We start from the raw sequence: 15,208 nt of genomic DNA on the forward strand, positions 1-15,208 counted from the left end.
AGACTCACGTCCATTGAGTCTGTGATGCCATCCAGCCATCTCATCCTCGGTCATCCCCTTCTCCTCCTGCCCCCAGTCCCTCCCAGCATCAGAGTCTTTTCCAATGAGTCAACTCTTCACATGAAGTGGCCAAAGTACTGGAGTTTCAGCTTCAGCTTCATTCCTTCCAAAGAAATCCCAGGGCTGATCTCCTTCAGAATGGACTTGTTGGATCTCCTTGCAGTCCAAGGGACTCTCAACAGTCTTCTCCAACACCACAGTTCAAAAGCATCAATTCTTCAGCACTCAGCCTTCTTCACAGTCCAACTCTCACATTCACACATGACCACTGGAAAAACCATAGCCTTGACTAGATGGACCTTAGTCGGCAAAGTAATATCTCTGCTTTTGAATATGCTATCTAGGTTGGTCATAACTTTTCTTCCAAGGAGTAAGCGTCTTTTAATTTCATGGCTGCAGTCACCATCTGCAGTGATTCTGGAGCCCAAAAAAATAAAGTCTGACACTGTTTCCACTGTTTCCCCATCTATTTCCCATGAAGTGATGGGACCGGATGCTATGATCTTCATTTTCTGAATGCTGAGCTTTAAGCCAACTTTTTCACTCTCCTCTTTCACTTTCATCAAGAGGCTTTTTAGTTCCTCTTCACTTTCTGCCATAAGGGTGGTGTCATCTGCATATCTGAGGTTATTGATATTTCTCCCAGCAATCTTGAATCCAGCTTGTGTTTCTTCCAGTCCAGCATTTCTCATGATGTACTCTGCATATAAGTTAAATAAGCAGGGTGACAATAGACAGCCTTGACGCAAAATGCTATTCCTGGCCCCTTCCACTGCAGGGCTTTTACCTACCCCAGACAGAAGAAAGGAAGACTCCTCTCTGGGAAAACCAATCCACCTAAGAGAAAAGAACTACAGAATCAGCATCTGGGGGACTTTATCTGACAGCTCTTCAACAGGCCCACCAGAAGGTAAGCCTTGAACATGTATGTGGAGCTCTCATCAATAGACAGCCAAGGACCATCAGAGCTATAATGAAAGCACTCTCCCCTCCACCCTCAAAAAAAAAGAAAGAAAATACAAGAAAGAAATAACTAGGAGGACTAGAAACAGTAAGGGAGTGGAATAAAACTAGGTATATCCTGAGACATATGAGGAGAGAACTAATTGCATCCACAAAGTTATTGTAAAGGAAAAAATCAAAGAACAAGAAAGAAATGTGGAAAAATAAAAAAAATACTGTTGAGTTCAGTTCAGTCACACAATTGTGTCCAACTGTTTGTGACCGTGTGGACTGCAGCACGCCAGGCTTCCCTGTCCATCACCATCTCCTGGAGCTTGCTCAAACTCACGTCCATCGAGTCAGTGATGCCATACAACCATCTCATCCTCTGTTGTCCCCTTCTCCTCCTGCCTTCAACCTTTCCCAGCATCAGGCTCTTTTCAAATGAGTCAGTTCTCCATATCAAGTGGCCAAAGTATTGGAATTTCAGCATCAGTCCTTCCAATCAATATTCAGGACTAATTTCCTTTAAGAATGACTGGTTTGATCTCCTTGCAGTCCAAGGGACTCTCAAGAGTCTTCTCCAACACCACAGTTCAAAAGCATCCATTCTTTGGTGTTCAGCTTCCTCTATAGTCCAGCTCTCACATTCATACATGACTACTGGAAAAACCACAGCTTTGACTAGACGGACCTTTGTCAGCAAAGTAATGTCTCTGCTTTTTAATAAACTGTCTAGGTTGGTCATCGGAGAAGGCAATGGCACCCCACTCCAGTACTCTTGCCTGGAAAATCCCATGGATGGAGGACCCGGGTAGGCTGCAGTCCATGGGGTCACTGAGGGTCGGACACGACTGAGCGACTTCACTTTCACTTTTCACCTCATGCATTGGAGAAGGAAATGGCAACCCACTCCAGTGTTCTTGCCTGGAGAATCCCAGGGACGGGGGAGCCTGGTGGGCTGCCGTCTATGGGGTCGCACAAAGTCGGACATGACTGAAGTGACTTTGCATAGGTTGGTCATAACTTTTCTTCCAAAGAGCAAACTTCTTTGAATTCATGGCTGCAGTCACCATCTGCAGTGATTTTGGAGCCCAAGAAAATAAACTGTCACTGTTTCCATTGCTTCCCCATCTATTTACCATGAAGTGATGGGACCAGATGTCATGATCTGAGTTTTTTGAATATTGAGTTTTAAACCAGCTTTCTCACTCTCCTCTTTCACTTTCATCAAGAGGCTCTTCACTTCCTCTTCGCTTTCTGCCATAAGGGTGGTGTCATCTGCATATCTGAGGTTACTGATATTTCTCCCTGCAACCTTGATTCTACCTTGTGCTTCATCCAGTCTGGCATTTCACATGATACACTCTGCATGTAAGTTAAATAAGCCGGGTGACAATACAGCCTTGACATATTCCTTTTCCAATTTGGAACCAGTCTGTTGTTCCATGTCTCGTTCTAACTGTTGTTCATTACCTGCATACAGCTTTCTCAGGAGGAAAGTCAGGCGGTCTGGTAATCCCATCTTTTTAAGAATTTTCCACAGTTTGTTGTGATCCACACAGTCAAAGGCTTTAGCATAGTCAATGAAGCAGAAGTAGATGTTTTTCTGGAATTTTCTTGCTTTTTTGATGATCCAACAGATGTTGGCAATTTGATCTCTGCTTCCTCTGCCTTTTCTAAATCCAGTTCGAACAGCTGGAAGTTCACGGTTCACATACTGTTGAAGCCTCACTTGGAGAATTTTGAGCATTACTTTGCTAGCGTGTGAGATGAGTGCAGTTGTGCAGTGGCATTGCCTTTCTTTGGGATTGGAGTGAAAACTGACCTTTTCCAGTCCTATGGCCACTGCTGAGTTTTCCAGATTTGCTGGCATAATAAGTGCAGCTCTTTAACAGCAGCATCTCTTAAAATCTGAAATAGCTCAGCTAGAATTCCATCACTTCCACTAGCTTTGTTTGTAGTGATGCTTCCTAAGGCCCACTTGACTTTGCATAATGTCTGGCTCTAGGTGAGTGATCACACCATCGTGATTATCTGGGTTATGAAGATCTTTTTTGTATAGTTCTTCTGTGTATTCTTGCCACCACTTCTTAATATCTTCTACTTCTGTTAGGTCCATACTGTTTCTGTCCTTTATTGTGCCTATCTTGGCATGAAATTTTCCTTTGGTATCTCTAATTTTCTTGAAGAGCTCTCTAGTCTTTCCCATTCTATTGTTTTCCTCTATTTCTTTGCATTGATCACTGAAGACTTTTCTTATCTCTCCTTGCTATTCTTTGGAACTCTGCATGAATATATCTTTTCTTTTCTCCTTTGCCTTTCACTTCTCTTCCTTTCACAGCTATTTGTAAGGCCTCCTCAGACAACCATTTTGTCTTTTTTTGCATTTCTTCTTCTTGGGGATGGTTTTGATCACCACTTCTTATACAATGTTTCGAATCTCCATCCATAGTTCTTTAGGCACTCCATCTATCAGATCTAATCCCTTAAATCTATTTGTCACTTCCACTGTATAATTGTTAGGGATTTGATTTAGGTCATACCTGAATGGTCTAGTGGTTTTCCCTTATTTCTCCAGCTTAAGTCTGAATTTGGCAATAAGGAGTTCATAATCTGAGCCACAGTCAGCTCCTGATCTTGTTTTTCCTGTCTGTATAGAACTCCATCTTCAGCTGCAAATAATATAATTAATTTGATTTTGGTATTGACTGTCTGGTGATGTCCATGTGTAGCGTTCTCTCTTGTGTTGTTGGAAGTGGGTGTTTACTATTACCAGTGCATTCTCTTGGCGAAAGTCTGTTAGCCTTTTCCCTGCTTCAAGGCCAAACTTGCCTGTTATTCCTGATGTCTCCTGACTTCCTACTTTTGCATTCCAGTCCCCTATAATAACAAGGACTTTTTTTTTTTTTGGTGTTAGTTCTAGAAAGTCTTGTAGATCTTCATAGAAGCGTTCAGCTTCTTTGGCATTAGTGGTTGGGGCATAGACTTGGATTACTGTGATATTGAATGGTTTGCCTTGGAAATAAACAGAGATCATTCTGTCATTTTTGAGATTGCACCCAAGTACTGCATTTCAGACTCTGGTTGACTATGAGGGCTGCTCCACTTCTAAAGGATTCTTGCCCACAGTAATATATATAATTGTCATCTGAAAATACTGTTACAAACATTTCTAAAAATCAAAAAAAAAGGATGGTAGATATTGTTAATACCTCCAATAAAGACTTAAAAGGAAAATCAAGATTAAAAAATGAAAAAAAAAAATGAGGGAATCAGTTCAAGAGCTCCAGCCTCACAAAACACTAAGTTCCAGTAAGAACAAACCAAGAAAATCAATGGAATTAAGTTTTCAAATAATCAAACAAAAATTTCCAGAAATGATGGACAGATGTTACCTGGTTAGGGACTTGACTGGTGGTCCAATAGTTAAGGCTCCACGTTTCCACTGAAGGGGATATGGGTTTGACCCCTGATCGGGGAACTAAGATCCTGCATGACACAACATGTGGCTGAAAAAAAGTTTCCTGGTTAAAAGAGCCTGCTGAGTGCATCACACAATAATTTTTTAAGGTCCCAGACAAGGTACATCATCATGGAATTTCAGAACACCAGAAATAAAAAGTGTTTCAAAATGTGGAAAAAAAGAGATTTACAAAGCCTCAGGAACTAGAATAGAATCAGTCTTATAGTCAGCAACACTGGAAATGAAAGATATTAAAACAATGCTTTCAAAATTCTGAGGAAAAATATTTTACAACCAGACTTTTATCCTCCACCAAACTATCTACTATTAAATTGCCATCAAATATAAAGGTAAGATAAGTGCATCCAAGTTCTCAAAAAATAAAAAAACTGGCAGGAATATTTTTCCATGGAAAGAATAGAATAAAACAAGAAATAGGAAACAGGATTCAAGAAACAAGAGTGTCAACAGTGAAGAGAGGAAAAGGGTCTTCTTGCAGTGATAATATAGAGAAGATACAGGATGATAACTTTGGAGCAAACTATATGATATCATATATAAAATTTGAGAAAACACAAACTAACCTGTATTGACACATAGTGGATTTGTGGTTGCCTGGGGATAGGAGCAAAGAGAGAGGTAGCTTATAAAAGGGCACGAGGAAACTTTGGGAGGTGATGAAAATGGTCATTGCTTTCACCATAGTCATGGGTTCATGGGTGTTTACGTGGGTCAAAACTCATCAAATTGTTCACTTTAAACATATACATTACATTTGCAGGAACACAGATAGACCTAAAGAATATCTGAGTGAAGTAAGCCAGACAAAGAAAGACAAATATCATACAACATCACTTATATGTAGAATCTAAAGAAACATGATACATATGAACTTATATACAAAACAAAAATAGACCACAGACATAGGAAACAAACATAGTTACTAAAGGAGAAAAGAGGGGAAGGGATAAATTATGAGTTTGGGACTAACTTATAAACACTACGATATATAAAATAGATGGCCAACAAGGATCTACTGTATAGCACAGGGAAATATGCTCAATATTTTGTAATAATCTAGGAGGGAAAATAATCTGAAAAAGAATAGGTAATATAACTGAATCACTTTGGTGTACACCTGACATTAACACATTATAAATCAACTATAGTTTTTTAAAAATACATGTGTTATAGTGGACATAAACTATATTCAATAAAGTTTTTTAGGGAAATGAAAGAATTAGTGAAGTGGAAGATTGGTCAGAGGGTCCACAAAGAAGTCATAGAGATAAAAAAGAAAAAAGACAGGGACTTTCCTGGTGGTCCAGTGGCTATGACAGTCCATGCTTCCAATGCAGGGGGCTGAGGTTCGATTGCTGCTCAGGGAACTAAGACCCCTCATGCCACAGCTAAGAGTTCACATGCCACAATAAAGATCCTGAATATAGCAATGAAGATCAAAGATCTTGCATACCACAACCAAGACCCAGCACAGCCAAATAAATAAATAACTTTTTAACTTAAAAAAAATAATGCAGAAAAGAGAGACTACACTGAGAAGGTCTAATTGAAGTCCCCCAAAGAGAAAAAATTAACGCTTCACAACAGCATTAGCAGAAACCTAAAAGAAGTGAATTGATATCGTCAAAGTGTTGGTGATGGACAGGGAAGCCTGATGTGCTACAGTCCATGGGTTTCAAAGAGTTGGACATGACTGAGCAGCTGAACTGAACTAAAAGTGCTGGAAAACAAAATAAATGTCTAACTATATTTCTTTACCCTGAGAAAATATGGCCTAACATTAATGATGCAGATAGAGATAAATGCTGAGGGAGTTCTCAACAGCAGACCCACATTCAAAACAATTTCACAGAGCGTTTTTTAGACTGAGGGTCATTGACCCCGCCCCGCCTCCCCCCCCCGCCCCGCCTCCCCCCCCGCCCCGCCTCCCCCCCCCGCCCCGCCTCCCCCCCCCGCCCCGCCTCCCCCCCCCGCCCCGCCTCCCCCCCCCCCCGCCTCCCCCCCCCGCCCCCCCCCCCGCCCCCCGCTGCCATGGAAGCTCAGAGATGAAGCAAAAGACAAAAAGCAAAGAAGTTCAATATTTGTTGAACTTGAATTATATTTGTTTTCTGGCTAGAACCAAAGATCCATGAAGGAAGATTAAGAGGTATAAGGCTGAAAGATCTGTGAATCCAGAACACAAAGGTCTTGAATTCCAGGTGGGGGCAAGAAGAAAGGGAGATCAAGACCGAGAGATATGGAAGCTAAGGGAGAGGAAAAATCAACCATTCAAGGACAGAAACGTCGCAATAAAGAAGGTGAGCAACACTGAAATACTAGCCAGAGCCCAGAGAGTAGGCAATTCAATACAGTCCATTAGGATTTGGGTTCAAGAAGCCACAGGAATCTCTGAGACAAGAATCTTAAGGAAATGATGGGGATGAGAGCCTGCTTGCATAAATGAAAGAATGAGCAGAAAAGGAAGTAGAAGGTGTCCTCTCCACAGGAAGACCTAACAAAGACCTCCATCCCTAAAACAGAACTTGGTTACTCCCCTCCCAAGCCTGCCTCTTCCCTAATCTTCCTCAGCTCCATACACGGCTTTACTACCTGATAGCTCAAGCCAAAATGTAGGCATAACAGGAAGCTCAGCTGGGAGCTTTGTGACAGCCTAGAGGGGTTGAATGGGAGTGGGTGGGAGGGAGGCTTAAGGAGGGAAGGGATATATGTATACAAATAGCTGATTAACTTTGTTGCACAGCAGAAACTAACACATCATAAAACAATTATACCCCAAATTTTAAAAATGCAGGCATAACACCTGTTCCTCTCTTTCCTCTTCATGCCCCAGACCCAACCTATCAGCAGTTCCTGCTAAAAGCAGCCCAAGGTGCATCCTATGCCTGGCCATCCCATTATTTAGTCCAAGTCCAAGGCCACTATCCTTTCTTCCCAGGAACACTGCAAGAAATTTTAACAGGGTAGGGGGGAGGGGGTGTTCCATTCCAGGAACCTCTAATCTAGTCTAACTCTCCTGATCTTTAGTGGGGGGAAAGCCAGACATGTCTCTTTTGGGCTTCCCAGGTAGCACAAGTGGTTAAGAATCTGCCTGCCGATGCATGACATGCAAGAGTCGCAGGTTCCATCCTGGGTTTGGGAAGATCCCCTGGAGAAGGAAATGGCAAACCACTCCAGTATTCTTGCCTGGAGAATCCCCTGGACAGAGGAAGCTGGCGGGCTATAGTCCATGGGGTTGCAAAGAGTTGGACATGACTGTAGCAACTGAGCTCACACACAGTACTCACATCCCTTCCTGCTTAAAATTTTTCAGTGCTTGCCATTGTGGTCAGAATAAAAATTAGTTTCTTGACCACCATCCTCCCCTCCATGAGCCCCTCCTCCACTAACAACCTCTCCATCTCTTCCAACTGCCCTCCCCTACCTGCACCAGCTTCATGCTTGCTGGCTTTCTCTCTGTACCTGGAGCACACCAGACTTGTTCTTGTGTCCAAGACTTTGCACTAGAAGTTTCTTCCTTTAGGCTTTGCAAAGCAGGATCTTCCCTGTCATTCAGTTCAAATTTACATTCCCAGATAGATCTTTCATAACCAACCCAGCTCATGTGATCAACATGTGAGATATTACATTATCACATCAGTGTGATGTGATATTACTTAGCATCTGAAGTTACCTTGTGTCACCTCCCCTTCCCCACTCACTGGAGTGTTAATTCCACTAGACCAAATCATTTCCCTCTTGCAAATTGCTGAAAGATCAACGCCCATTTCTGGATATTGCCTCAAATTTAAAGATAAGCTGAATAGAACTGTGGGGTAATGTGTAGGGTGTTATAAGAGGTGAGTATAATAAGACAGATTTTATTTTCTTGGGCTCCAAAATCACTGTGGATGGTGACTGCAGTCATGAAATTAGAAGACAGCTGTTCCTTGGAAACCTATGACAAACATTGTTGCTGTTGTTCAGTCACTCAGTCATGTCCAACACTGCAACATGCCAGGCTTCCCTGTCCTTCAGTATCCCCGGAATTTGCTCACTCATGTCCATTGAATCAATGATGCCATTCAACTGTCTCATCCTCTGTTGCCCCCTTCTCCTCTTGCTCTCAATCTTTCCCAACCTCAGGGTTTTTTCCAATGAGTCAGCTCTTCGCGTCAGGTGGCCAAAGTACTGAAGTTTCAACTTCAGCATCAATCCTTCCAATGAATATTCAGGGTTGATTTCCTTTAGGATTTACTTGCTGTCCCTTGCTGTCCAAGGGACTCTCAAGCATAGACATAGACAGCATATTCAAAAGCAAAGATGTCATTTTGCCAACAAAAGTCCATGTAGTCAAAGCTAATCTTTTTCCAGTAGTCATGTATGGATGTGAGTGTTGGACCATAAAGAAGGCTGAAGAATTGATGCCTTTGAATTGTGGTGCTGGAGAAGACTCTTGAGAGTCCTTTGGACAGCAAGGAGATCAAAACAGCCAATCCTGAAGAGAACCAACAGTTTCTTTTTTTTGGAAGGACTGATGCTAAAGCTGAAGCTCCAATACTTTGGCCACCTGATGCGAAGGCCCGACTCACTGAAAAAGACCCTGATGCTGGGAAAGATTGAAAGCAGGAGGAGAAAAGAGTACCTGAAGATGAGATTGTTGGACAGCACCCCTGACTCAATGGACATGAATCTGAGAAAACTCCAGGAGACAGTGAAGGACAGGGAAGTCTGGCATGGTGCAGTCCATGGGGTCACAAAGAGTCAGACAGGACTTAGCAACTGAACACCATCAACAGTAGGACTGCCAAGTAACACTGGTGGCCAGTTAAAGGCAGATAATGACACCAAACAGGACCCTGTGGGGCTCGTGGGCATGGAGAGCCTTTCTGTTAAGCCTCCAGGACCTTCCCTGAGTTCCAAAGGTCTGATTCCAACAGTTGCTAATCAGAGAAGAGAAGGGATGCACAGTCAAGAAAGGAATAGCCAAGAAATGGTAGTCTATCCAGCCTGGGGGTGGGGTCCTTGTTCCACCTCAAGGGATACACTTAACAATATCTTTAAGCTCTTTACAGAACTAAAATTCATTTCAGAGAACACCAGATTAACAGAACCAGAGAAACTCATCAAGAGACCACCTCTAACCAAATTAAAGGAATGCAGGCTCTGCACACACCCTAATCTTATCAGCAACCTTACCCTTGAATCATTGCTATAAAACTCCTCACCCAACGCCCCTGGGTCAGGACACACAAGTTTTCAGGGCAGGAGCCTGCTCTGTCTCCATTTGCCTGGCAAAGCGATAAAGCTACTATTTCTTTTTTGTTGTTCAGTCACTAAGTCATGTCTGACTCTTTGTGACCCCATGGACTGCAGCATGCCAAGCTTCCTTGTCTTTCACCATCTTCCAGAGTTTGCTCAAACTTATGTCCATTGAGTCGGTGATACCATCCAACCATCTCGCCCTCTGCTGGCCCCTTCTCCTGCCTTCAATCTCTCCCAGCATCAGGGTCTTTTCCAGTGAGTCAGCTCTTCCCATCAGGTGGCCAAAGTACTGGAGCTTCAGCTTTAGCATCAATCCTTCCAATGAATGTTCAGAGTTTATTTCCTTTAGGACTGACTGGTTTGATCTCCTTGCAGTCTAAGGGACTCTCAAGAGTCTTCTCCAGAACCTCAGTTCGAAAACACCAATTCTTTTGTGCTCAGCCTTCTTTATAGTCCAGGTCTCACATTGGTACATGATTACTAGAAAAATCACAGCTTTGACTATACAGACCTTTTTACTTTTTACAGACCTTTCCTACTTTTTTTTTTCCTACTTTTTCACTTCACCCAAAACTATCTCCGAGATTTGATTTGGCACCAGTGCATAGAGGCCAAAATTTTAGCATCAGTAAGCACCAACTTTATATCTTCCAGGACTTTCCTGGACCACTCTCAATAGCCTGGGAGGTGGGTAGAGAGGTAGATAAGAGAGACAAACTGAACTGGGAATGGATGTGGTGGGCAGGGTCAAAGGCCAAAAGATAATGATATCACTAAGTGAAAGTGGCAGTTGCTCAGTCATGTCCAACTCTTTGCAACTCCACGGACTGTACAGTCCATGGAATTCTCCAGGCTAGAATACTGGAGTGGGTCGCCTTTCCCTTCTCCAGGGGATCTTCCCAACCCAAGGATCGAACTCAGGTCTCCTGCATTGGAGGCAGATTCTTTACCAGCTGAGCCACAAGGGAAGCCCAAGAATATTGGAGTGGGTAGCCTATCCCTTCTCCAGGAGATCTTCCCTACCCAGGAGTCCAATCGGGGTCTCCCGCATTGCAGGCGGATTCTTTACCAACTGAGCTCTCAGGGAAGCCAGATATCACTAAGCAGCTGAGAAAACAGATTGGAATGGAACCCTAGCTGGGAACTGATGGATTAGGACAGATGAACACATAGGCACCGAGGACCTGAAGAAGCAAACAGCAGGGAAAACCAGTAAGTCCCCCCAGGCACAACAAATGGATAACACTGTAGACAGAACACCAAGTTCCCAAGACAGAAGCTCTGAACCGGAGACTTTGAAGATGCCTGTGCGTGCATGCTAAGTTGTTTTAGTCGTGTCCGACTCTTTGAGACCCTATGGGCTGTAGCCCACCAGGCTCCTCTGTCCATAGGATTCTCTGGCAAGAATACTGGAGTGTGCTGCCATGCCCTCCTCCAGGGGATCTTCCTGGCACAGGGATTGAACCTTCATCTCTTATGTCTACCTGCATTGGCAGGTGGGTTCTTTACCACTAAAGCCACCTGGGAAGTCCTGAAGATGCATACTTTAAAATATATATATATATATATATTTTTTTAATATTATTACTTATCTGGCTGCGCTTGGTCTTAGCTGCAGCATGCAGCATATTTAGTTGCAGCATGCAAACATTTTGTTAGTGGCATGTGGATTCTAGTTCCCTGACCAGGGATCGAACCCCCGATCCCTGAAGTGGAAGTTGGAGTCTTAGCCCCTGGACCACCAGTGAAGTTCCTGGAGATGCATACTTTGATGGGATGGTGAGGCCTAAAACTGCAGAGTCCCAAGGCCTCCCATCTGTCTGCACCCCCTGCCACCCCCACCAAGGCTGCCTCTGGGGTCAGGCTCTGCAGCCACTCAGCCACTATCTCATTCAAGCAGGTATGGCTTTTCCTCTGCCTGACTCAACCCTCCTACAATTATCATCTTGGCTAAAGAGGAAAATGACAAGTAACTTAAATGCTAAGGGGAAAGATAACATCAAGAAAATTTAATTCTTGAGTGCCCACAGATTCTCCCTTCTTTTCCCCAGCTAAGGATTTTTTTTTCCTCCTTAACTCCTCTTAAGGAGGTTATCAGAGCTCACGAGGGGAAACGGAAAGCTGACTATGAATGGCTGGCAAGCAAGCAACAATATCCCCATCCAGGCTCAGTGACAAGAGAATAACCGAAAAAGTATCGGTGACTTTTCCTTCTGAATTATAGAGATGAGGGTGTGGATTCAGGCTGTTCACCTCATCTCTCCAGAGCATCTCTCAGGAAAAGGGTGCAACCAAGTGGGGCCCTGTAGGGCCCCTGGGCTGGGAGGCCTTTTTAGGTCCCCTGTTTCTTGTAGGCAAGATTCCAGCTCCCATGACCTTCCTTGAATCCCAAAGGGCAGATTCAAACAGCTGCTGATCAAGAGAGGCGTACATGCTTAGTCATTCAGTCATGTCTGTCTCTTGGCCACCCCATGGACTGTAGCCTGCCAGGCTCCTCTGCCCATGGGATTCTCTGGGCAAGAATACTGGAGTCGGTTACCATTTCCATCTCCAGGGGATCTTCCTGACCCAGGAATTGAACTCATATCTCTTGTGCCTCCTAGTTTGGCCACCTGATGTGAAGACCCAACTCACTGGAAAAGCCCCTGATGCTGGGAAAGATTGAGGGCAGGAGGAGAAGGCAGTGACAGAGGATGAGATGGCTGGATGGCATCATCAACTCAATGGACATGAATCTGAGCAAACTCTGAGAGATGGTGAAGGACAGAGAAGCCTGGTGTGCTGCAGTCTGTGGGGTCTCAAAGAGTCACTACTTAGCGACTGAACAACAACATGGACACTCGGGTTCTTTATCACTAGTGCCACCTAGGAAGCCCAATAGGGAGAGGAGCAGCCAAGAAATCGCTGGAGGCAGGATTAAAGGGACCAGAGAAGCTCATCAAGATTAGGAGACCCACCACCTGAGACCCTGCAGACATCCTGATCTTGTTAGCAATCTCCCCCTAAACTCCTCACCAAACTCTCCTGTGTTGAGACACATCATTTTCCAGAGCAAGAATCTGCTGTGTCTCTCTTTGCCTGGCAAAGCAATAAAGCTATTCTTTTCCACTTCATCCAAAACTCTGAGATTTGATTTGGCCCCAGTGTACAGGGAGGCTGTACACTTGGAGAAGGCAATGGCAACCCACTCCAGTACTCTTGCTTGGAAAATTCCATGGGCAGAGGAGCCTGGTAGGCTGCAGTCCATGGGGTCGCGAAGAGTTGGACACGACTGAGCGACTTCACTTTACAGGGATGTTGAGCTTTTAGCATCAAGGGGAAGGATTGTAGTGTTTCTAGCTGAGGTTGCCAGAATAAGTGAAATGTGAATTTCAGATAAACAATAAATTGTGTTTAGTATACAGGCTTTCCTGGTGGCTCAACAGTAAAAATCCGCCTGTACTGCAGGAGACTCAGGAGTCATGGGTTTAATCCCTGGGTCAGAAAGATTCCCTGGAGGAGGGTATGGCAAACCACTTCAGTGTTCTTGCCAGGAAAATCCCATGGACAGAGGAACCTGGCAGGCTACAGTCCTCAGGGTCGCAATTTGTTTAGTATATGTGTATGGCCGGTGCAATACCACTGACAAGTATTCATTGTTTACCTGAAATTCAGATTTAATGAGCATCCTATATTTAACCTCACAATCCTAATCCTACATGCTAGACGCAAGGCCTGGGGTCGAGTCTTTAAATAAAGGAAACTTCATGGATGGCTCAGAGAAGCCAGAGGATCTGGGGTCACTCTGAAGATGATGATGGTAGAGGTAAGTATCCTTGTGGTTACAGTTAAGATGAGAGAATACAGCAACAGTCATGAAAACTCACAACTCAGGTTGGGATTTGAATCCAGCCAAAACTCAGATTTGGGACTTGAACCCACTGTCTTTTTATTAAAATCACGTACCTGCTGTAAGGACTTAATGAAGCTCAGGCTCTTTATGTTTCCATGCAGAAGGAATTCAACAAGAGGCGACGTGATAGGTAAGAAGTGGATTTATTTAGAGATATGTTCCAGAGACAGAATGCAGTCTGTCCCAAAAGGCAAGAGTGACCCTGGGAGAAACACACTCTACAGTCAGAGCGTGGGCCACTCTCAGAAGGTGGGAGACCCCAAAATATGCAGTAGTTAGTTTCTAATAGGCTGGCTTCCCAGGTGGCTCAGTGGTAAAGAATCCACCTGCCAATGCAGGTGGATATGGTTCAATTCCTGGGTCAGGAAGATCCCTGGGGAGGGCACAGCAACTCACTCCAGTGTTCTTACCTGGAGAATCCCACGGACAGAGGAGCCTGGCAAGCTACAGAGGGGGTTGCACAGAGTCAGACACGACTTAGTCACTGATGAGTGAGAGGATTATTCCAACTATTTGGGGGAAGGGGCAGGGATTTCCAGGAATTGAGCCACCACCTGGGTCAGGAAGATCCTCTACAGAAGGGAATGGCTACCCACTCTAGTATTCTCAACTGGAAAAGTCCATGGACAGGGGAGCCTGGTGAGCTACAGTGCACGGGGTCACAAAAAGTCTGACACAACCGAGCAACCCACACTGTTTCATCTGTCACGGCACCTGTGGGTGTGTCACTTAGCTAATGAATTACAATGAGCATAGAATGAGGCTCAAGTTCCACTGGAGGGTGACTCTTCCACCATCTTGGATATAATCAGTTCTGACCAGATCTTGGTATATCCCCAACAGCAATCATTCTTTTAAAGGTTGTGTGACCTGCCCTGGTGGTTCAGTGGTTAAGATTTCACCTTCCAATTCAGGGGTTGAGGGTTCAATCTCTGACGGGGGCACTAAGATCCCACATGCCTTGGAGCCAGGAAACCAAACATAAAACAAACAGAAGCAATATTCTAACAAATTCAAGAAAGACTTTTAAAAAATTCAAAAGTAAAGGTTATGCCCTCTCCTCTTCCCCCATTTCAATTTTATATACATATATAATAATACACACACATAGTTATATAGTTATAAGACTATATTACATAAGTATTGACATATTACGCTTTGCAACTAAGTGACAAATTGCTTTGTGACTTTACCCAATCAAGGAAAACTAAAGTGCAAGGCAGTGAGTTAATGTGACTGAGTTCTGTCACTTGCTCTGGCATGAGTAGTTTGTTGGATGTGTGTGTTAACTTATAAATTTGTACATCTTTCAGTTTCCATTATTTTGCCCATCAGAGATTATGGTTTTTGGAGGAGAGGAACAAGAGAGCCAATCTCCAAAGTCAATATATTCTTGAGCCTGTAGTGTATCTAAGTTTATTTCTTATTTGTCACTATCACTTTCCAAGTAACCAAGTAACACAAAATACCATGGACCCAAGAGAGGACAAAAGCACAGAGCATCCCTGAGTCACTATTTATTTTGTTTGAGTGGTGATAAAAATCAGGTCATTCTCAATCATAGCAACACTGACCTGGGCGTTCTG

Source organism: Capra hircus, chromosome 16, assembly GCF_001704415.2.
Source record: "Capra hircus breed San Clemente chromosome 16, ASM170441v1, whole genome shotgun sequence".
Classification (NCBI taxonomy): Eukaryota; Metazoa; Chordata; class Mammalia; order Artiodactyla; family Bovidae; genus Capra; species Capra hircus.